General features: G+C 40.1%; 1 long non-coding RNA gene across 1 annotated transcript; it reads left to right on the forward strand.

Annotated features, from left to right (window-relative positions):
* The first annotated feature begins 4236 nt into the window (after positions 1 to 4236).
* LOC132010122 (uncharacterized) lies at positions 4237 to 18486 on the forward strand. The gene is made up of 5 exons (XR_009402164.1): positions 4237 to 4306; positions 4540 to 4601; positions 6877 to 6951; positions 7837 to 7888; positions 17521 to 18486. It is a non-coding gene; the product is annotated as an uncharacterized LOC132010122 (long non-coding RNA).
* The last annotated feature ends 5258 nt before the right edge of the window (positions 18487 to 23744 follow it).

The raw sequence follows: 23744 nt of genomic DNA on the forward strand, positions 1-23744 counted from the left end.
TGCTCATGGGAGGGGCCTGTTGGAGAAACAAGGTTTCTGCCTGCTTCCAAGCCCTTACCAAAACAAACGTGCGTATACCCCATGAAGGTGTAGCTTGAAGAATCTGGACTGCCTTGACAAAGCAGGGCTGGGAATACTGGCTGCGGCTTTCTCGAATAACACATACCACCCTGGATGCCTTGGTTCCTGGAGAAGTTCTAGACCTAATCAGATGGTCCAAATGGGGACTTCTATCACCAGTTTAAAGCTGCTGCCTCAGAAATATTTTTGAAGGGACGGCTCTGTCCACTCTGAGGTCTTTCAGAAAGTTGGGGCACAGCAGGAGCTTCACAGGACCGGTGTGCCTCAGCAGCCCAAGGGTGGCAGACACTGAGAGGACAGTACATGCATAGGCCAGCACAGGTTGAGGTAGCTCCTGGCCTAGAACCGGGCAATGTCGTGCAAGGCTAGCTCACAGGAGTACGCTGTTGGATGTACCTTGCATCCCTCTACTTCTAGGGCTTAATCTGCACAAGTGCACATATTCCGGCCAAAGCAGAACTGGAGAAATCTGGACTGCCTTGCCAGGGTGAGGCAGGGAGGGCTGGCTAGGGTCTTCTCCACTAACAACTCCTGAGCCTTGTTGGCTGGAGAAGCCCAGACTCCATCCAAATGAGGATTGACAGTCACCAGTTTAAGGCTGCCTCCTTAGAATGATTTCAGTAGGTAGGCTCCCCATCCTGGAAGCGAGGTAGGTGGTCTGGTACTGCCTGAGCTCTGCAGGTCTGTAGGGCACTGAGGCTAGCGGCCAGCTGACAGGGTATGGACTGTCCATGCTTGGGAGGTGCAGGTCAGGGAGGCCAGGGACCTAGGATAAGGACAATGTCAGACCAGACTGGGTCACAGGAGGGGGTTTTGGGGGGTACCTGGAATCCACCCAATTCTAAGCCCTGGCCTACACAAATGCACACATTCCACTTGGAAGGCAGAGCAAGAGGAATCTGGCCTACCCTCCCAGGGCTGAATTGGGTGGATGGGCTGAGGTAGCTTCCAGTAAGATACACCTGGGAGGCTGGACAGCTGCAGAAGCTTGAGACCCCAGCAAACCGTAAATACAATGGCAACTGACTTTTGGTGATTTCGGTGGATGCCTGCGAGCTGTTGTTGGGGAGGAAGGGGGCAATGCCAGTGGCTGGGGATGAGCCCTGACTCCAAGGCCTGGGAGGCTCCGGCTGCCAAGCATGGTGGATAGCATGCAGACTGCCCCCACAGGGAGCCAGGTCAGGGGAGTCGGAATTCGGGGACTGGGCAGTGTCGGGCAAGACTGGATCACAGGAGTAGGCTATTGGTGGTACTTTGCCTCTGCCTAAGTTCTAAGCCCTAACCACACAAATGCACATACTCCCACTGAAGGCTGTTTTGTGGTGGGACACAAATAATGCTCACAGACTGACCTTGTCTTTGCACAGTGTATTTAACATGGGTCCACTGCAAATTTCACAAGCCAATAGTGCAGAGTATAATGTCTTCTGGTAGCCAGTAAATTCATAACCTACTCTAGCCCAGCGTTAGGTGGATGACATTGTTTGTTCCAGGCAAGGTGAGGTGAATAAAGTCCAATTTAAACTGAGGTGAATTGAGGTGTAGGGCGCCTGAGTGGCTCAGTCCATTAAGCATCTGCCTTCAGCTTAGGTCATGATCCCAGAGTCCAGGGATCGAGCCCCATGTTGGGCTCTTGCTCAGTGGAGAGCCTGCTTCTCCCTCACTCATGAATAAATAAAATCTTTTAAATAAATAAATAAACTGAGGTGTACCTTTTAGAGGAACTGGAAGAGAGCACTTAACCAACCAAGGGCAGACATGCCAGCACCCAGTGCAAAAGTAAGAGGCCTCTGCTGATAGAACACATCACTAGAGAACAAGGCCACTGGTGATCACCACACAATGGATGACCCTCTCGCCTCTGGGTAGCTTTTGTTGCTGTTGGTAAGAGTTCCATTATCTCAGGAGGAGCTAATTACCCTAAGGGCTTCAGACCTGTCTAGATCAGCAAAGTGTAGCCTTGCCCAGACGGAACACTGGATAGTCCTCACACACTCTTAGTTACAGTCTAAACGTCCCCTTGCCAGTTGTTTCTTATGTTTTTATTCTGAAGCCCCCCATGGGGCCCCTCAGCAGCTGAGGTACCAAGTTCTTAAGGGTGGGAACAGAGAAGAAGATGCCATCCTGACCCAACTTTCTTCATTGTTCTGTCAAAACAACTTTACTTCTAAAAACAACTGTTTCTAGTCCTTGTCATAAACTAGGGGATTTGAAATCAAGTCAAGCCAATATATAGTAATCCATCCAGTGATTCCAAATCACTCACATGCTTATTTATGCTCAGGGCCTAATGTCCTATGCAAATCTAAGTTCACAAAAATATCCATCCACCTTGTGACTTGACATTCTTTTTTTTTTTTTTTTTTTAAAGATTTTATTCATTTATTTGACAGACAGAGATCACAAGTAGGCAGAAAGGCAGGCAGAGAGCCCTATGCGGGGCTCGATCCCAGGACCCCAGGGTCACGACCCAAGCCACAGGCAGAGGCTTTAACCCACTGAGCCACCCAGGCCCCCTATGACTCGACATTCTTAATCACAAAAAAAACATATTTGGGGAGTATTTTTCCTTTGACACATATGCACTTACACCATAGTTTAATGACCAGTTTTAGCAACCATATTCCTTTTTTTTTTTTTTTTTAATTCAACAGAGAGCACAAGAAGGGGGAGTGGCAGAGGGAGAAGCAGGCTCCCCTCAGAGAAGGGGGAGCTCAATGTGAGACTTGATCCCAGGACCCCAGGACCATGACCCAAGCCGAAGGCAGTTGCCCAACCATCTGAACCACTCAGGTGCCCTAAGCAACCATATTTCTAATTACAATAATATAAGTCTAACAAGGAACCCTTTACCATATCCAATCTCCAAACAACCAAAAGTTTCTTAAATGTCATTTGACAATGACATTTCCAAGGAAAGATCATTTTTACCAAGCTCCAGGAAGTACGCATGTGCATGGCCCCATTAGGCACATATCTGACTGCATAACATCAGAATTTAAGGCTAGGATTATTCGAGGGGAAGCGTGCGTTTGTTCTGTTTCCAGTTCTGCAAAATTATTTTCACTATATTAGTCCCATCTTCCCCGTGTTCCTTTACTTAAGTTTTCTAATGCATGATTTACATTTATTTTAAGAGGTTCAATGTGAACTATTTCTCCAGTTATTTTTATGGGCTTTTTCTCTTCTCTTGGCCTCAAATAATATTTTTCCTTCTGTTGTCGCATTTATTACCTGTTCTGTTTTTATACATGGAATCATGTTGTGTCCTATATTTTTTTCTGGACTCCCAGTAGGTGAGGGTGAGGTTTGGCTTAGAGCACACTATCCTGGTCCAGTTTTCCATATTATATGTAACTAGGGGAGGAGGCATTAAGGCCATAGTCTTCCATACTTGTACTATACATACGTCCAAACGTCTCACATTAATGAAGTTATTTTGGATCCATTCTACCAGCATATCCAGTACATGTTTTCCTGCTATCATAAGGTGGCTTTCTGGGCATTCTAATATCGAGAAGCCACAAAACTGTAGTACCCCAATGTCCCCTTCCTCCTTTAAGAGCCAATAATGTGTTTTCACAGTCGCGCCTTGAATCACAGCTCCTAGAATGTATGGTATCTGCTTTACTTCTGGTTGGGTTGTCTGTTATCTCAGGTAACCACTATTGCCCCAAGACTGTAGCTGTTCTAAGAATATTCCACATAGCAACCAATCTTAATGGCAACAATTCACAATGTACATTCAAAGAAAGATCTCTTGGTACACCTGGGTGGCTCAGCCAATTAAGAGTCTGCCTTTGGCTCAGGTCATGATTCCAGGGTCTGGGGATTGAGCCCTGCCTCCGGGGGGGGGGGGGGGGGGGGGGGAAGGTGTCCCTGCTCAGCAGGGATCCTGCTTCTCTTGCTCTGTCTCCCCCACCCCAGTTCATGTTCTCTCTCACTCTCTCTCAGATAAATAATCTTTAAAAACAAAAACATCTTTTATGTCCTTTTTAGTTTTATGTTAGTTTTAGTATTTCTGCTTTATGTCAAATTTCCATTGCTATATTTCTGTGTAAAATTTGTTCTTTAATATATTGCTAATTTTATCCAGTTATGTGCCCAACCAGGACAAAGCTGGCATTGCCAGTGTTAAATTCAGATTGTTTGCTTTCAGAATTTCTGAAACAATGTGAGTTGATCAATTTGGAATTGAGAAAAAGCAGCTACTGTTGTTCCTCAGGTAAACTTCTTGCCAGTCCAATAAGGAATTATAAAGCTTTCTTTCCTTTTAGTGAACCTGTTGTTGGCACAGTTGTAATAGTTGTAAATCTCACAGTAACAAAGATGCACAATTTGGGGATCTGCATCTGGTTAAAGTCCTGAATATAAAATTTCAGGGTTTATGCAATTATGTCAGTTCCAGTATGACCATGAGAGGTCTTATTAACATGGTTTCCCATGCTCTTGGAATAGAAATCTGCAGTGTAAGATAGAAGCCTGCTGGTGTACCACCAAGGATAAGGATATGTTATATGGTAAGTTCCCTATATATCCTTTATGTACCTTACAAGTTGGCTCTTTTTTCAAAGTCTGGAAACAGTGCCCATGGATCTATTGCTAATTTTCTAATAGGTGACAATGGATTAAACAGTGTAAGTTGAGATTGTTGTAAATGATCTTTTTTGGCCTATTTGTATTTAAATATATAATAGCCCATTCAGTATATTCAGCTGCTGCTTTTTTTAGAATAAACCACTGCCACACAAAGTAAATCAGGAATTGAACTGGGGCCACTTTCAGAGTCTCTGCCGTGTATCCAATGTTGCGGTCAATTCAGTAAGGTAAGGGGAGAGTCTGTACTAACGAGACTTGGCTTATATGCTGCATTGTATTACCACGAGACAATCCGTAATCCACGTCAATCTTTACAATCCAAGTCAATGTCAAAACTTTAGGAAGTGTTGATCAGGATCCTCACTGATTCTTGTGGAGATTAAAGTGGAGATTACCACTGCCTCATCAGCTTTTCTTAGTATTTGGTTTCTCCCCGACTGAAGTTTTCCCAATAAGTAGATGGTGCTTACAGTGAAGGGAGGGGAGGAAAGGCTGAGCCTGATGATGCCAGTGATGCAGTTAAGTCCTTAGTCATAATAAGGTGACCAAAATGGCAATCCATGGAGGAAGAAGAGGATGTCATAGACTTAAGGCATATCTGGAGCAGACGTTGCATTTTGGAACAGTGCTTTTGCTGGAGATACCAGAGAAGTATCCATAGCTTTACTGAGTATGGTATACAGAGTGAGTGTCAGGACGCAAGAATTCCTGGCCCCTCAAAAGTCCTTCTAACTGGACTAAGAAACAAATTGACATAAAACAGATTACCAGGAGAAAATAGAATCCAATAGCATACATATGGGAATGCACATAGACCTGGAAATTCCAAAGACCAGCACAATGGAGTATATATGTCATTCAGAACTGAGGAGAAGGGGGCAGGAGTCCGGGATTTCAGAGGAAAGGAACGCACTTCACAGGGCAATATGAAGTGTGCATGTTTGGTCATTAGATGTTCTCCCTTCCATGCAAATGAGGCACTCAGATAAAATTTGCTTCTGTTACTAACCTTTATTCTAAGAAAGAACACCAATTTAGATTCTTCTGGGTGGCTAAGGGAAGGATCAAAGTTTCTCTTGAGCCCACATGATCTCAAGTGCCTTTAGAACAAAATAAGAGGTTTATGCCAAAGTGGTACCTTCTGGGATGACTATCCTGAACAACAGGCAAAAGAGGATCGCCAGCAGGCAGTGTGCTACACTAGCCTCTTTAGTATTTATAGGGTTAGAGATGCATAGCAGAGTCATGATTGCAAAATGCAGTGTCCTACAAATTTGTAATTCTTTTGTTGTTCTTGCCATCTAAGGACATCTATTGTCGTCTTGGTCATTATTGACCATCTTTGTGCAAGCATAATCGCTCATCATTATATCATGCTAAATATTTCTGGTTTTGATAAAATATAGAATAGTGTTCTACATGGTCGAACTTTTGAAGAGGTATATTATGGTCTTTATTTTGCTGTAATATGCCTTTTCCTTTGGTCACTGAGTAGGTGTCATTATGGCAGGAGGTATGTCCCCAGTACCATATGTTTTTATGTTTTTCAGTTAATACTTCTAATTGAGATTCTGGAGTGTTGTTAATGCTAATTCCTATCTCTGTGGGTGCCTGCAATATTAATTCACTGGACATTTTTCCACCCATTCTAGATCTGTGCCTCTTAGATTGTTTTAGTCTAAGCTTTCCTATTCTGGATAGTAAGTAATTTAAGCTTTTTCTTAAGGAAGCCATGACACCTCTCAATTGATCCAGAGGTGGTTGGGTTATAGGGTAAGGGTAAGTTCCATATTATGTCTTGTTTCTTAGCCCATTCTTGTATTAGCTTTCTTGTGAAGAAGGTGCCCTGATCTGATTTTACGATGGTTGGAAAACCAGAGCATGCAATCCAGATTTCTAAGGCTTAGATTGTGAATTTTTTATCATTTCTCCTGCAAAGATAGGGTAATCGTCTTCCTATGTGCCTACAGTGGCCATGCAAATAGTTTATTCTCTGATTTAGGCCATGTAATTACTTTGTGTCATTTTTTTAATACTTTGTGTCACTTGGAAAGATTATCTTTGATCTTCCGCAGATGACCCATTAATGTAATAAGGAATGAATGAAAAGCTTCAAAATGTTGATATTTCTCACATTTCCTAATTTCAAACTGAGGCTATTCAGTAGTTATATACATGTTTTCTTTTCTCCAACAGCATTCTTGTGCCATGTATCCCAGCATGACTCTTTGGTGATGTCCCCATGCAGTGATCCGCTCAGTTGGTATATCTGTGAGTCTGTGTTTTATGTTTTATGTTTCATTGTCCTTCTTGTTTAGATATGCTACCTGGTTATTAAAATTTGTTACTTCAGAGTTGTCCTTCTGGTGCGTGGAGACCTCTATAATCACTATAGAGATGTCATCCAGGGCTATTTTCTGCCATATGTCCTTAACCCATATGTTCTTATATCCCGTTTCCCATTTTCCTGCCATGACCTGACCAAAGAGCTATTCATTTACTATTGGCCTTAGGCACCCTTAAATAGAGTGAAGCCAAGGAGTCACAATCAGATTTTTCTGTTTTGCAGTTTACGGGCCTCTGGTGATCTTTGTACTGGTTGCTATGTGGTTACTTGTAGGTTATCCATACATAAACTGTTATGATTTCTCTGGTCCTGTGAAGTCATTCATATTCAGTATTCAGTGCTTCAAGAAAAGGGGCAATTTTATTTTTCAGTGATTTCAAGTCAAAAGAATGGGAGAGATTATCAGAAATGTTACTTTGGAAAGATGTAACCAGATGTTTGAGGAAACTAGAAGGAATCAGGATCTAGTTTACAGGAAGAAAACAAAACCTCAAAGACAAGTAACAGAACCAGAATCCAATATCTAAAAGTTCACATAGTTTCAGTTAAGACAATTTTTCTCTCTATAATTACTCCCATTTCTATCAATTATAACCAGAGTAAGACAGTTTGTTTCGGTGAGCTTGATTACATGCATAAGTGCAAGGAGAACAGTGATTGATCATGTAGGCTCTTTTAAATCTGCTTTGCTGGAACTTTTCATAAGGTAGCAGAGACTGAATTTTTAATAGTCTCTTAAGCCTAAGAACTAAGGCCATCATGCTTTGCTTGCAATACCTACTGACTTGAGTTACTTCCTTTCTTATCAGGGTCCCCAAAATATCCTGAGGTTCTTGCACCTGGCCTTCTTTACTTAACCTGGTAAGGATGTTGAAAACCCTGTCATCAAGGTATCGCACTGACATTTTCAAAGCATGTTCTTGGCTCCATGGCTAACCTTAGTTCCTTAAAGCTGTCTGATCTGAGCCTATCCAGCTCTCTCTTAAATATGACATTCCAGTCAAAACCTTAGTAATAAAACAAGTGTTCCCAACTATGTCCTAAGGAAGACAGATTATAGTTGAACATAAATAAATGTATTTCCATAAGTATGTAAGACTACTCACTGAGAGTTCCCAATTCCTGGGGGGAATCAGGTAAGCAGAAGATAAATGTTTCAGTTTTGCTTACAAAGGTATAATTTACCAAATTGCTGAGGAAAGGTTTTCCTACAGGAGGGGGGAAAAAAAAGTTAAAAAAATTTAAAAAGTATAAAGTATTTGAAATACTTTTGAAACAAAAAGTCAGAAAAATTATTTCTCCATTTATTCAGTCCCATTTGTAATTAACTTCTGTTGATCTTGATCTTGTTAGTTTTACGAAGCTATAAATTTCTCTCCATTAGAGTTCTCTAGATTCTTACAATCAGTTTAGTGGTATGATCTTAACTTATTAGAGGCCTCTAGTTTAGAGATTCATCAGTCTTTTCCTGAATCTCCTTAACATGAAGCACTTTTGCAAAAGCATCAAGGTAAAACAGTATCTGTAAGTAACAGTAGTGACAAAAAGACTCAGAAATGGTAATCAGAAAAGATCTGATTACGATTGGGTTATTTCTGTGATGCTCAGCACGTCAGGATAGTAACTAGGATTGTATAACATAGAATTATCTATTATATAATATACCCAGACATATTAGATTTCTAGGAGTTTAATACAATTTCTAGAACACTTATTCTAATTTATGGATATATAATCTAAGAAGGTTTAGCATCACTTATTAGACAGTGATTCTCATGTAATTTAATAATACCAAATAAATGTAATTAACATCTTTCTTTTATGAGAACAAAGCTGTGAAATCTTCCAGGGCGGGGTGCCTGGGTGGCTCAGTGGGTTAAGCATCTGCCATCAGCTCAGATCATAATCACAGGGTCCTGGGATCAAGCCTAGTGCAGGCTCCCTGCTCAGTAGAAACCTGCTTTTCACTCTATCAAATAAATAAAATCTTCCAGAGATCCTCTGGGAAATTTCAAACTCAAAAGACTTCATTTTAGAATTAAGACTTTTCATTAAACAGGATCACAGATCATTATATAACAATACTAAAGTTATATAAAGTTATATAAAGTTAACTAAAGTGGCAAAGACTTCACAGGCAAATACAGATACTCAGTTTTTCTAAGTAATCAAAGACTTGATTGATTATATTCAAGTGAAACCTTTGTTTATAATTAAAAGCAGAATAATCATCTAAGAAAATGTTGGTCTTTTAATAGAGAAAAAATGAATTTTTAAAATTTTGCACTAGCTTTTTATATTAAAATTCAAATAAATCATTTTAATCTTATCCAGCATGACCATACATTAAAATTCATTTTAAAGATTTGTTGTTCACAAATATTTTAAGATTTTTTCACATATAGGTTTTTTTGTTTTTTTCCTCTTTATATGGTCTCAGTTCAAGATATCTTTATCAAAAACACATGTCCTACTTTTCTTGCAAATAGAGAGGTTCCCTTTATTTTTAGTAGTTCTAAACCACACATATTAGAATTTTTTTTTTAAAGATTTTATTTATTTATTTGACAGACAGAGATCACAAGTAGGCAGAGGCAGGCAGAGAGAGAGGAGGAAGCAGGCTCCCTGCTGAGCAGAGAGCCCGATGCGGGACTCGATCCCAGGACCCTGAGATCATGACCTGAGCCGAAGGCAGCGGCTTAACCCACTGAGCCACCCAGGCGCCCCAGATATTAGAATTTTTAATCCTTAGAAACTTTATAGTTAAAAATAAGTCGTAAGCAGTTGTAAACTGTTACACTTACCTAGTGCATCTTTAGACTGGCAAATTATGAAAGTAGTCATACATTTCTAGAAATATGTGCTTCTTTATAATAATTTTCCAGTAAAAGGTTTTTGTTTTTTTTTTTTAAGCTATTTACTAGTGGGGCGCCTGGGTGGCTCAGTGGGTTAAGCCTCTGCCTTCGGCTCAGGTCATGATCCCAGGGGCCTGGGATCGAGTCCCGCATTGGGCTCTCTGCTCAGCAGGGAGCCTGCTTCTCCTCATCTCTCTCTCTGGCTGTCTCTCTGCCTATTTGTGATCTCTCTCTCTGTCAAATAAATAAAAAAATAAAAAAATAAAAAAGCTATTTACTAGAGACTCAAGTTTCTGATAGGGAAGCCAAAGGAATAGATTAGCATATGGTCAAGTAATTAATGTTTTATTATTCTCTTATTGGGAAATAAGTTAATTCATTGAATATCTAGATGAATTCATTACTTAGCAAAACTTTAAGCTTTCAGGCTACCAAAAAGACTTCGTGGAGAAACTATTTTACAAGTTTGTAGATCTACAAACTTTAAGATTAACCACAAAAACTTCACTAGACATCAAATCATCCAGTCTTTCAAGGTTTTTTTTTTTTTTTGGTTGTAGAAAAATTCTATAACCTAATCAAACTTCTGGGCAAGATGTCAGAGTAAGAGGATCTTTGGCTTACCTCATCCCCTGGATACACAGAGATTACACCCACATCACTGTAAATACCCCCAGAAAACCACACAAGTCCTGACAGAACAACAGACTTTTCATAGTTATTCTTAGCCAAGAAGCCACATCAAGAATGCCTAGAGACATGGACATCTATGGGGACAGAGCCAAACCTCATCCCCACTTTCTCCTATGAATTTACCCCATTCAACCAGCCACACTGGACAAGAGTTCCTCCAAAATGCTCTAGGCATTTTCCCTCAGCAGGGCTCTTCCCACAAGCAGATGGGTGCAAACTTTGCCTACACTGTGCATCCCACCCTTGTGTTTTCCTATAGACTATCCCATCTGATCCAACCCACCCCACTAGGCAAGAGTCCATCCAATGTGGCACCATAAGCATGGTAGTATACAAACAGCCCTGAGAGGGGCCAGTACCATTCCCAAGTGACTGATGCCTAGGACTGATACAAGTGGAAGATAATGACACACACTAGTTTGCAGCCCCAGCAGTGGGCTTGGGGCAGACATCTGGTCCAACCACAGGTCCTGCCCACCAACAAAAACCTCTCAGGGGACAATCCTGGGAGATCACCCTGCAGTTCAGTGCAGCCACAGTTGTGGCAAATGAGCTGAGGGCAGGCATCTGGTCTATCCCAACTCAAGCCCATGGTGGTCCCAGACTGGCCCCTTAATAACACAGGGACCCAAACCCTGTCCATAACAGTCAAAGAGCCATTACAGACAACTAGACTGAAGTCAAATGCATCTCAATCACAACAGTAAGGTATACACAATATACATAACAGATAACCCTGAAACATTAGGTTCTGCTGACCAGGAGACATCACATTGCAGGGCACCATAGGACCTCTTCTCCATAAGACCACTGATTTCAAAAGCAGGAGACCTAGTTGACTGTCCTAACACATAGAAAGACACAAAGTTAGACAAAATGAGGAGACAGAGGAATATGGTACAAATGAAAGCACAGGACAAACTCAGAGCAAGAGAACTTAACAAAATGGAGTTAAGCAATATGCAGATAGAGAATTCATAGTAATAGTCATAGATACCCACTGGGCTTGAGAAAAGAGTGGAGGATCTCAGAAAATATTAAAAATAACCACTCAGAGATGAACTCAATAAGTGAAATTAGAAATTAGAAATACACTATCTAGAATAAATAGTGGACTAGAAGAAGCAAAAGAATGGACCAGTGACCTGGAGGCCAGAGTAATGGAAAACAACTAAATGGAATGGGGAAAAGAAAAAAGACATTAGATAATGAGAATAGGTTAAGGGAATACAATAATACCAACAAATACAGTAATATTCACATTATAGGGGCTGCAAAAGAAGAAAGAGAAAGGGGGGAGAAATTTTAAGAAATAATAGCTGAAAGCTTCCCTCATCTGGGAAAGAAAACATCCAGATCCAGAAATACACAGAAAGTCCCCAACAAAATCAACCTAAGGAGGTCCACACCAAGACACATAATAGTTAAAATGACCCAAAAAATTGATTAAAAAATTTTAAAAGTATCAAGAGGGACTCCTGAGTGGCTCAGTTGGTTAAGTGTCTGCCTTCGGCTCTGGTCATGATCTCGGGATCCCAGGATTGAGCCCTGCATCAGTGTCCCTGCTCAGCAGGGAATCTGCTGCTGCTTCTCCCTCTCCCCCCTGCTCATACCCCTGCTCAATCTCTCATAAATGAATAAAATCTTTATTTAAAAAAAATAGTAACAAGAGAAAATAATAGTTACATACAAGGGAAACCCCACAAGACTATCAGCTGATTTTTGGCATGATATATTCAAAGCGCTGAAAGGGAAAATCTGCAGCCAATAATACTCTACCCAACAAAGCTATCATTAAGACTCGAAAGAGAGAGAAAAAAAAAAAGAAAGAAAGAAAGAAAAAAATTCATGAACACTAAACCTAAACCAGCCCTACAAGAAATGTTAAAGAGGATTCTTTGAAAAGGAAAGAACATAAGCAGAAGTAAGAAAAGTAGGAAAGGGAAAATTTTCACAGGTATATATAAACATGACAAAAATAGCCTATTAATCCCTTGTAAAACCAGTATGGAGATTGAAGCACAACAGCAGTAAAATCAAATATATCTAGGAAAATCAGTTAAGACATTCATAAATAAAAGGTTGTAAAGTATGAAAACATATCTAAAATGTGGGATGGAGGGAATAAAAATTTAGTGCTTTTAGAATGAATTTAAACTTCAGTTCAAACCATCAATTTAATATAGACAGCCATACACATAGGATATTATATATAAACCTAATGGCAAACCACATATCAAACCACAGATCAACGATAACCTCTCATAGATATGCATGGATTTCTTTCTTTTTAGTTTTTGTATATCACTAAAGAAAGCCATCAAACCACAAGACAGCAAGAAGGAAACAGAATAAACTACAAAAACAACCATAAAACAAGTATGAAAATGACAACTTATTGATAATTACTTTGACTATAAATGGACCAAACTACCTAATCAAAAAATAGCCTGACAAATAGATAAAATAGCAAGGCCCCTCTATATGCCACCTGCAAGAGACTCATTTCAGACCTAAAGACACACCCAGACTGGAAGGGAAGGGATGGAAAACATTTATCATGCAAATGGAAGCGAAAAGAAAGCTGGAGTAATAATACTTATATCAAACAAAATAGACTTTAAAACAAAGACCAGTAATAAGAGACAAAGAAGTACATTACATAATCGTAACCATTTCAACAAGAAGGTATAACAATTTTAGGAGTGCCTGGATGGCCCAGTCAGAGAGGTGGCTGACTCTTGAGATTTTGGCTCTAGTCATGATCTCAGGGTCCTTGGATCAAGCCCCACAGCAGGCTGTGTTCAGTGGGGAGTCTGCTTGAGGATTCTCTCTTTGCCTCCCCCTCCTCCTCTCTAAAACAAATAAAATCTTCCCCAAAGGGAGGGGTGGGTAATAACAATTGTAAATATTTTTGTATGCAACATGGAAGCACCCAAATACATAAAGCAGCTAATAACAAACACAAAGGAAGAAATCAATAGTAATGTAAAAATACTGGTGGGTTTTAATACACACTCACATCAGTGGACAGATTACCTAGACAAAATCAACAAAGGAACAGTTGCTTTGAATGACACATTTCCTGATGGATTAAACAAATATATGCAGAACATTCGATAACAACAGAGCAAAATCCACATGCTTTTCAAGTGAACATGGAAAATTCTCCAGAATAGATCACAGTAAGTCACAAAACAAATCAAGAAATCTGAAAAGATTGAAATCACAACATTCATCTTTTCTAACCACAATGCTATGAAACTAGAAAGCAGCCATGAGAAAAAAAATCTAGAAAAAGCACAAATACATGGAGATTAAATAATGTGCTACTAAACAACAGATGGGTCAATGAAGAAATCAAATAAGAAATAAAAAACATAGTGGCTCAGTTAACTGTCTGCCTTTGGCTCAGGTCATGATCCCAGGGTCCTGGGATCAAGCCCGGAATTGGGCTCCCTGCTCAGCGGGGAGTCTGCTTTTCCCTCTGCCCCTCCCTACCACCCATGTTCTCTCTCCCTTGCAAAAATAAATAAAATCTTTTTTAAAATCTTAAAAAAAGAAAAGAAAGAAAAAACGTGAGTCCATAGCAATAAAGGCCTACCTCAAGAAACAAGAAAAAATCTCAAACAACCCAACTTTATACCTAAAGAAGCTAGAAAAAGAGGAAAAAACAAAGCCTAAAACTAGCAGAAGGAAGGAAAAATAGGGATTGAAATAGAAATAAATGAAAGAGTTTAAAAAACAATACAACAGATCAATGAATCCAAAAGCTAGTTCTTTGAAAAGATCAACAAAATTGATAAAACTTTACCCACACTCATAAAAGAGAGAGAGAGAGAGAGAGAACTCAAAACCAAAAAGGAAAAAAAAATCTCAGAAATAAAAAGAATGTTATGGAAAGTGATAGTCTAATAAATTAGACATCCTAGAAGAAACAAAGTCCAAGAGACAAATAACCTCCCTAAACTGAATGAGGAAGAAATAGAGCATTTGAACAGACTGATTACTAGCAATGAAATCAAATCAGTAATCCAAAAATTCCCAATAAACAAAATTCCAGGATGAGGTGGCTTCACAGGTGAATTCTACCAAACACCAAATTCTACCAAACATTTAAAGAAGACAATCAAATTCTTCCAGAATATAGAAGAAGAAGGGAAATCTGTTGCATTTCTACACGTCAATCATGAATGAGCAGAAGAAATTAAGAAAATAATTCCGTTTACAATTGCACCAGTACACACACACATACATACATACACACACATACATACATACCTACCTAGGAATAAACTTAAACAAAAGGGTAAAAGACCTGTACTGTAAAAACTATAAGACACTGATGAAAGAAATTAGAGACAACACAAAGAGAAAGATCTTCCAAGCTCATGTTCTGAAAGAATATTATTAATATATTCATACTACCCAAACAATCTACAGGTTTGATCTAATCCTTATCAAAATACCAACAGCATTTTTCATAGATCTAGAACAAATAATCCTAAAATTCGTATGGAACCACAAAAGACCCCAAGTAGCTAAAACTGTCTTGAAAAAGAAAAACAAAACTGGAAATTCAGAATTCTAGAATTCAAGTTATATTACAAAACTGTAGTGATTAAAACACTCTGGTACTGGCATAAAAATAGACACATAGATCAATAGAACAGAATAGAAAACCCAGAAATAAACCCAAAATTATATGGTCAATTAATCTTTGATAAAAGAGGCAAGAATATGCAAGGGGAAAAAGACAGCCTCTTCAACAAATGATGCTGGGAAAACTGGACAGCTATATGCAAAAGAATGAAATTGGACCACTGTCTTACAACATACACAAAAATAAACTCACAATGGATTAAGGACCTACATGTGAGACCTGAAATCATAAAAGTCCTAGAAGAGAGGACAGGCAGTAATATCTCTGTCATCAGCCATAACAGTGGCTTTCTAGATAGGTCTGATGAGGTGAGGGAAACAAAAGCAAAAATAAATTACTGGGACTACATCAAAATAAAAAGCTTCTGCCCAGCAAAAGAAACAACAAATCTAGGAGATGGCCTACTGAATGGGAGAAGATATTTGCAAATGACATACCTGATAAAGGCTTAGTATCCAAAATATATAAAGAACTTATACAACTCAACACCAAAAAAACAAACAATGCAATGAAAAAATGGGCAGAAGACACTTCTCTAAAGAAAACCTACAGAGGGCAAACCAATACATAAACGGACGCTCAATATCACTCACCACTAGGGAAATACAAATCAGAGCTACAGTGAGATCTCACCTCACACCTGTCAGAATGGCTAAAATAAACAATAGGTTTTGGCAAGGATGTGGAGAAAAAGGATTGGAATATTAGTCATAAAAAAGAATGAAATCTGGCTGTTCACAATAACATAGAGGGAGCGAGAGTATAATGCCAAGGGAAGTAAGTCAGTCAAATACCATATGATTTCACTCATGTGGAATTTAAGAAATAAAACAAGCAAAGTGAAAAGAGGAGGACAAATCAAGAAACAGACTTAACTACAGAGAACAAAGAGATGGTACTGGAAGGGAGGTGAGGGGGCCTGGGTTAAGCAGGTGATGGGGATTAAGGAGGGCACTTGTAGATGAGCACTGGGTGATATAAGGAAGTGCTGAATCAGTATATTATACTCCTGAAACTCACACTGTGTGTTAGCTGGAAGTAAAATAAAAACTTAAAGAATTTTAAGTTTTAAAAGCATTTAAAATTTTAAGAATTTAAAAAAATAAAAACTGAAGAGAAATTTGTAATTTTTGTCCCAAGAGTTTTGGGTATTTGTTATGTATTTTTTCCCCCAAAGTATAGGTTAATTTTAGTCCTATATAATGGTCTTCTATACTATCTAGAAACATTTGAAAGGAATAGGCAAGCTTTGGGGATTGATAAAGACAGGTAGGCTTTGAATGGTTTCTAGAGTAACATTTCTGGTTTGTAAGGCTTTGCAAGACAAAGTCATTCTTTCTGTTTTCTCCAAAGAACTGGATTACATCCTGAAGATCAATGGACTGACCCACTTTTCTAATTTAGTTTGCTACTTTATATCTGGGAAATTTTTAACTAAAATTGGAATCAAAAGATTTATGCATTTGTAAAGTCTATATATAGCATTTTAACAAAAGCCTTCTTTCTGAGTATAAAATTCAGTCTCGGGTTGGATCAGCCCCTGAATATTGGCCTTTAGTTGATTAACGTAGGAGGGCCAAGGAGAAATTTTGGTCATCCGTGAGGGGCTGTGAATGGTTAATAATCTAATTTCTCTCTAAATTTGGTAGGATCTTAAAGTGGAGGTAAGGGGCCTTATAATTTTAAAGATCTGTTGCTGTTCAGGGGACAGGGTTTTTTTGTTGGTGGTGGTGGTTTTTTTTTTTTTTTTTTTTTTTTTTCCAGTGAGGGGTATAGGATACATCTGCAAAAGACATTGCATAAAAATGTCTGAAGCTGACAGAGCCTGATTACAGAGCCCTGAAAAATAGGAAAAAGTGTAAAGAACAGCCTCTCCTAAATTTTCTTCCTGGCTTTTAAGGATTTACAGGAGTAGGGGCGCCTGGGTGGCTCAGTGGGTTAAGGATTTACAGGAGTAACCCATGTATTGGGGGCCTATAGATTAGGCCAGACTGTTCTGTGTAGGATACGAACACAAGTTGAAACAGTTGGTTGGGAGCCAGATTTTGAGAAGGAGAATTTATTTTGGATATGGATGTTAATTTTTGTTTTAAGTCTAACTAATTTCTATTTTTCCATCTTGTCAAGAAAGTCCCCAAGGCTAGCCATTATACTAATAATAAAACTGGTAAGCAAGGAGTTAACCAAGCAAAGATCTGCTTGTTCTTGGAATGCCATCTGCCCCCATGTTCCTATAAGACAATATGCTTGCCTGATGCCATGACAACTAACTGTTAATTTAGTTGTTTCTGCAGAAACTCCAGTTTTCATCACGAAGCCAGCCAGAGCCAGTCAAGACCACTGACCTCCTCTTTGAGCACAACAAAATGGAATTAAACCTCCCTGACTTGGTTACTTTTATCTGATTTTGAGTAGCATAGCTCCTCTCCTGTTTACCAGACTCTTTTCTGCCTGCCTTAAAAAAAAAAAAAAAAAAATCCCTGAGTCTCCCTCTCAGAGAGATGGATTTGAAACTTTTCTCCCATCTCATTTGGCATCCTTTCAAATGAATTGTTGCCACATGCTCAATGCCTCAGTGATCAACTTTGATGGAGTAGGACATGAACTTATGTTCATTTGTAACCAAACTTAACTTTGGTTACAAATTTGGTTACAAACTTAAGTTTGGTTACAATAAGACAATTAAGAACGCTCCATAAAGAAGGGTGCCTGGGTGGCTCAGTCAGTTAAGTGTCTGCCTTCAGCTCAGGTCATGATCCCAGTCCTGGGATCAAGTCCTACACTGAGGCTCTCTGCTCAGCAGGGAGCCTGCTTCTCCCTCTCCCTTGCTCCTCCCCCATGCATAGGTGTGCATACATGTCTATGCGTTCTCTTTCTCTTACTCTTTCAAATAAATAAATAAAATCTTAAAAAAAAAAAAACTCCATAAAGAATTTTTTTCCTTCAAATATAGCTAATTTATTTTTTTAAAGATTTTTATTTATTTATTTGACAGAGAGATCATAAGTAGGTAGGGAGGCAGGCAGAGAGAGAGAGGAAGCAGGCTCCCCACTGAGCAGAGAGCCCGATGCGGGGCTCCATCCCAGGTTCCTGAGATCACGACCTGAGCTGAAGGCAGAGGAGTAACCCCCTGAGCCACCCAGGCATCCCAAATATAGCTAATTTAAAGGATCCATCATTTGGCCATTCATGAGTAGAATCTTAAATCTCAATAGCAACTCAAATAAACTTTCTTTCTTTCTTATTAACATATAATATGTTACTTGTTTCAGGGGTACAGGTCTGTGATTCCTCAGTCTTATATAATACACAGCACCCACCACAAAACATACCTTCCCCAAATAAGACTTTTTATAGCAAGACCCAGTGGAAACTTTCCAGGCTTAGACCATGGACACAAGAGGTGTTTCTGGAGAGGACAAAGGTGATCAGCCTTAATGATCCAAAAACTTTCTCCCCAAAAATAAGACAGCAACAGCCCTCATTGCATGGGTTGTAAGGTTAGGCTAGTGTAAGTCTAGCCTCCCATAAATATGTGAGATGCCTCCAGTCACAGACTCACTGATCTGTGACACCAGGCGGGCACTACTAGAGCAATGAAGTTGGGACCACAAAGTTCCCTGATGTCTGGGACCTCTTATGAGAAACTCCCCTGAGCACAGCTGGACCAGGAGAGTACTGCTTCTAACTTCGTGCCTCAGAAACCATCCATTTGACCACCATGATACACCACGGTGAGGGAACCCTCTAGATGGCAGAGACCAGAGAGAATGTATCTCACTTGTAACAAAGCCAAGTTCTCAGGACATTACAAATTCGAACGGAAAAAGCCTTTTCTTTTGTCTTAATATAGAGGACTCAAAGCAAAGTTCATCTAAACAGATGTCATTCGGATGAGAGCCAGTAACTCATCAGTCTGTTCGACTGTCTTCAACAATAGGCGTATAAAGGCCTACCCCTGCATTCTTTCCCTATGGTAGTTCCTTTTTAGATCAATATAAAAAATGGAGACAAAGAAAAGTGACCCTATATGGGATGAAATAGATCAGTTAAATGAAGAGCACTCCACCAAATTTACCAGAATCGTGATGCCTAAAGAAAGACCTAATATAAATTTAGAAAACTTATACATATAAATATAAATTCAGAAAAGGGGCTCTCACTCCATTGGACTCTGCAGACAGAGACCCGGAAAGCTTATCAATGAGCAGTGTCCAGCCGGGGAAGTTGATCTTGCTCACGACATAAACTGCTGGAAAAGAAAAAGAGCTCTCGGATGCCTGGATGGCTCAGAGGGTTGAGCATCTGCCTTCAGTTCACATCATGATCCCAAGGTCCTGAAATTGAGTCCCACATCGGGCTCCCTGCTCAGTGGGGAGCCTGCTTCTGCCTCTGTCTGCTGTCCTCCCTGCTTGTGCTCACTCTCTTGTTCTCTCTCTTTGACAAATAAAATCTAAAAAAAAAAAAAAAAAAAGTTCTCTACCTCCTAGTGCAGGAATGGTACATTTCACACAGGGGATTTATTTCACACAGGAGACTACTTACTACCCCATTTCTTAAGTCACTTTAATTCAAAATAACTAATATGCTATTGTGGAAAATTGGGGGTGCAGCATTCCCTGGGGCCCCTATGCTGGTAAACCTGGGACTCTTATCAGGCAGTTAGACCAAATGGGGATTGACTATCACCAGGTTAAAGCTTCTGCCTCAGAAAAGTTTTCAATGGGTTGGCGTCCCATCCTGAAGGCTATGCAGGCTCACAGGGATGGCCTAAGCTCCCTAACCCTGGAGGGTGCAGGTGGCCAAGGCCAGCTGACAGGCACACCTCAAGGGTCCGACTGTATACAGAGCAAATGTTGGGACAGCCCAGGTCACAGGAGTGGGCCTGTGGACCAGTTAACTCCTCTAATTCCAAGTCCTAACCTACACAAATAGACATGACCTTCCTGAAGGTAAAGCTGTAGGACTATGGACTGCCTTGCTATGACTGCACTGGGTGTGCTAGCCTAGATACTCTCCACTGACAGACACCTCAGAGCCTTCAGTACTGGTAATCCTGGAACCCCAAAAGGCAGCCTCTCCAAATGGGGACTGTCACCAGTTTAAAAACGTTGCTTCAGAAAGATATGGTCCGGGCCCGGGGGCGAGGTGAGTTCTCGTGGCCATGGAGTCTATGCAGGTGGTTTCAAACAACCTGAGCTTATAAGCCTGGAGGTCCTTGGCTGCCCCAGGGTGTCTGAAAGGGTGGATATGCCAGGTGCAAAGCTCAGGGTAGCCAGAGACCTGTTAAAGCACAAGTGTCAAGAGAGGCTGGGGCACAGGAACAGGCCCTTAGGGGTACACGGAGGCTACTTCAGTCCAAGATTTAACATACAAAAATGTGTATGTCACTGGACTGCCTTACCAGGGTGGGGCCTGGGACACTGATGAGGCATCCTCTAATAAGAAACACCTGGGAGCCTTGATTACTGGCTCTGTTTCAGAAGGCAGTCCAGTTTTCTTCAGTGATTGCCTTTAAGGTTCTTATGCTCATTTGTTTAAGGAAGGGCTTGGAATTAGGCAAAAGCTATGGACCCCTAAAAGCCCACTCTTGAGACCTGTATTCTGCTGACATCGTCCAGTTCCAGGGCCCTGGCTTCCTGGACATGCATGACTAGTGCATGCCCAGTACACACCTGTTCAGCCACGCTAGGGGAGCCAAGGCCCTCCAGGACTGTAGAGCTACACTAGTCCCCAACCAATAGCATAGCCTCCAGAGCAAAGGAAACCTACTCCTGAAAATCTTTCCGTGGCAGCAACTTTAAGCTGGTGGCAGTCCTGTTTGAACTGGGTGCCAGTGGGGTCCTCGGCTTCCCAGCAATCAAGACTCTTGAGTATGTCTTAGTGGAGGACACCCTGGCCAGCCAGACTAGACCCATTCTGGTAGCCTTACCAGATCCCTCCACGTTTACCTGTGTTGTTTATTAGTCTGATCTAATTTAAGTGTACTTGTTTACAAAAAGAAAAAAAATGTTTTTCAAAGTAGAGTTATTTTCATATAAGAATGAAGTTAAGTTGGTCAGGAATCATTTTATCCATTCTAACAACAACTCATAGCTCAGCTGCTGAGCTGAAGAAGCAATTATGGCAAGGAGACACGCAGACTGTAACTACTGAGAGTATGTGAGGGCTAACCCAGAGTGATCAGTCTGGGTACGGCTTCGCTTTGCCGATCTTAATAGCTCTCTAAAGACCTTGGGACAATCAGCTCTTGCAAAAGTAAGGGCAACCCTTTCACCAGCAGTGTTGACAACCATGCAGGGCTCTCCCATCACCATCAGCACTGGTGTTCCCTAGCACTGTGCACTAGCTACAGGGGACATTTTCTTGTCCCCTGTCCACTGGACATAGCTTTCAACTGGCTAAGCCACCTCTCACAAGTACCATTTCCTATAAAGGTACATCTCAATTAAATTGGACTTTATTCCTTTCATCTTGCCTTGCCTGGAATGGTAGTTGGCTTGGAGTCTGTAATTTCCTCATTGGCCTATTGAAAGGCATTATCTTACTTGCTTTTAGCTTGCAAAGTTCCAGAGTGAACCTCAAACTCAGTCTCTGAGCATCAGTTAGCCTACCAAAAAACAAAACAACAGAATTGGCAACCCACGCCCCAAGATGATAATTAACAATGGTTGGTCCTCTAGGCCAGATCCTACTCTGTGCCAAATTTGAAATACAGGTTGACAAATTACACTACATGTATAGTTGATCGAACTACAGTACGGCCCAAACTGGACTGATGGATTTTTAATACCGTGTTTACCACCTATGGCATTCTACTGAAATTACAAACAGCCTTTGAATAGACAAAATTTATGGAACTGTTACAGTTTGTATACTAATACTGGCCACAACAACTAATATTGCTTTACCATATTATAAACCACTTGGAATGCTCTATGATGTCTCTGTATAATAAAATATGTCATTGAACACTAAACAGAAATATAGGAAGGCAGTAGCAAATGTGCCTCACTAACTCCACCAAAATTGCCCAAGAGGTGGTGTAGGAGTACAAAGGACTATACATTATCTTCTGAGGATCTGGGGAGACCTACTGAAGACTTAATTCAGACAAAACTTATAATTAAGGAAACTCCAGATGTTGGCCTGATCACCAATGAAGTGAGTTATAGCCTGTATTTTTAAAAAGCAATAAAAAAATTTTTTTGGTGAACTTATTAGAAGGCGGAAGTAACATGCCAATAGACAAAAAAGTACTAGGACAAAAAGTAATTTCCAGAGAAAGAAGAAACCCAGATCCTTTTGTTCCTAAGAGCGCCAACCCACGCCTTAAGGACAATGAATACTTTAACCTACTAGAGGCTAGGCCCGGAAAAATAGACAAAACTACAACAAATGGTACTTTACATCACCAGAGTGATAGAAAGGAGAGAATGTAATAGGTAAGAAATGACAAAAACTAAAATGGAATTCCAACAAACAGATCTGGACCCAGAAATACGGTGGTATGAAAGTTAGGGTCCAAAGGAAGACAAAACCTTATCCTTACAGAGATCATGCAGCTTGGGTCCATTGCTGCTGATGCTAAATTTAATCAAAACCCTCAAGCATTTGAAGAATATATTACCAATTTACAGGGATTTTTTTTTTTTTTGGCTGGGTAGCAGCTGCCTAAAGATTACAATGATTACAATGGCCCATATGTAATATATTTTTCTTTCAAACCTTTCTTTGGGAAACAGCATGGGAAGCTAAGACAATAATGAAATAGGGCTACTGACTATGATTTATAATAGAAGACAGACACTTTCACCACTCTATGCAGAAGCAGCAGAACAAATTTAGAAAGCCATCCTAAAAGCCACACCCCCCGCAGGCAAGAAAGCATTGTTTACAGTATTTGCAGGTGCCAGAAACACTGGGAACTGATTGACTTGATAAAAACCGCTGAGGAACTAAGTCAAGATAAAAGCTTTATCTTTAACACTCACTATAGAAATAAAACAGGTCTACACCTAACATAAACTACCCCATCAAAGAAGACTCTGTAGACCTAAATCTCCAAGGCCCTTTTGGCCATATAAACCATTTAGACCACCACACTTAAACAAAATTATAAAGATAGAAACCAATAGACACCCCAGAAACCAAAACAGTGTCAGAGAAATGGAAACAACCAGTTTTTTAGAGCATCTACCCATTACTCCATTTACTGTCAATACCAACCCCTTTATAAAACCTAATCCCGTTACTAGATGAGACACCCATAACTACAGTCGAACACACCACTGAGCCCTCCTGGCCCATGGAGGCAGTGCTGCATAGGTTATGTTGGCCTTATCACTATAAACCCTTTATAAATAAAAATACTACATAGACTACCATACTATGACTATGACTTATAGTTTCCCAATACAGAAAACATTTCTGGCATGGATATAACAGATCATACTCTATGTAACAGAACATACTCAAAATCAGGAAAACCTTCAGGAACTCTGAG

The sequence above is a fragment of the Mustela nigripes genome, chromosome 2 (genome assembly GCF_022355385.1).
Source record: "Mustela nigripes isolate SB6536 chromosome 2, MUSNIG.SB6536, whole genome shotgun sequence".
Classification (NCBI taxonomy): Eukaryota; Metazoa; Chordata; class Mammalia; order Carnivora; family Mustelidae; genus Mustela; species Mustela nigripes.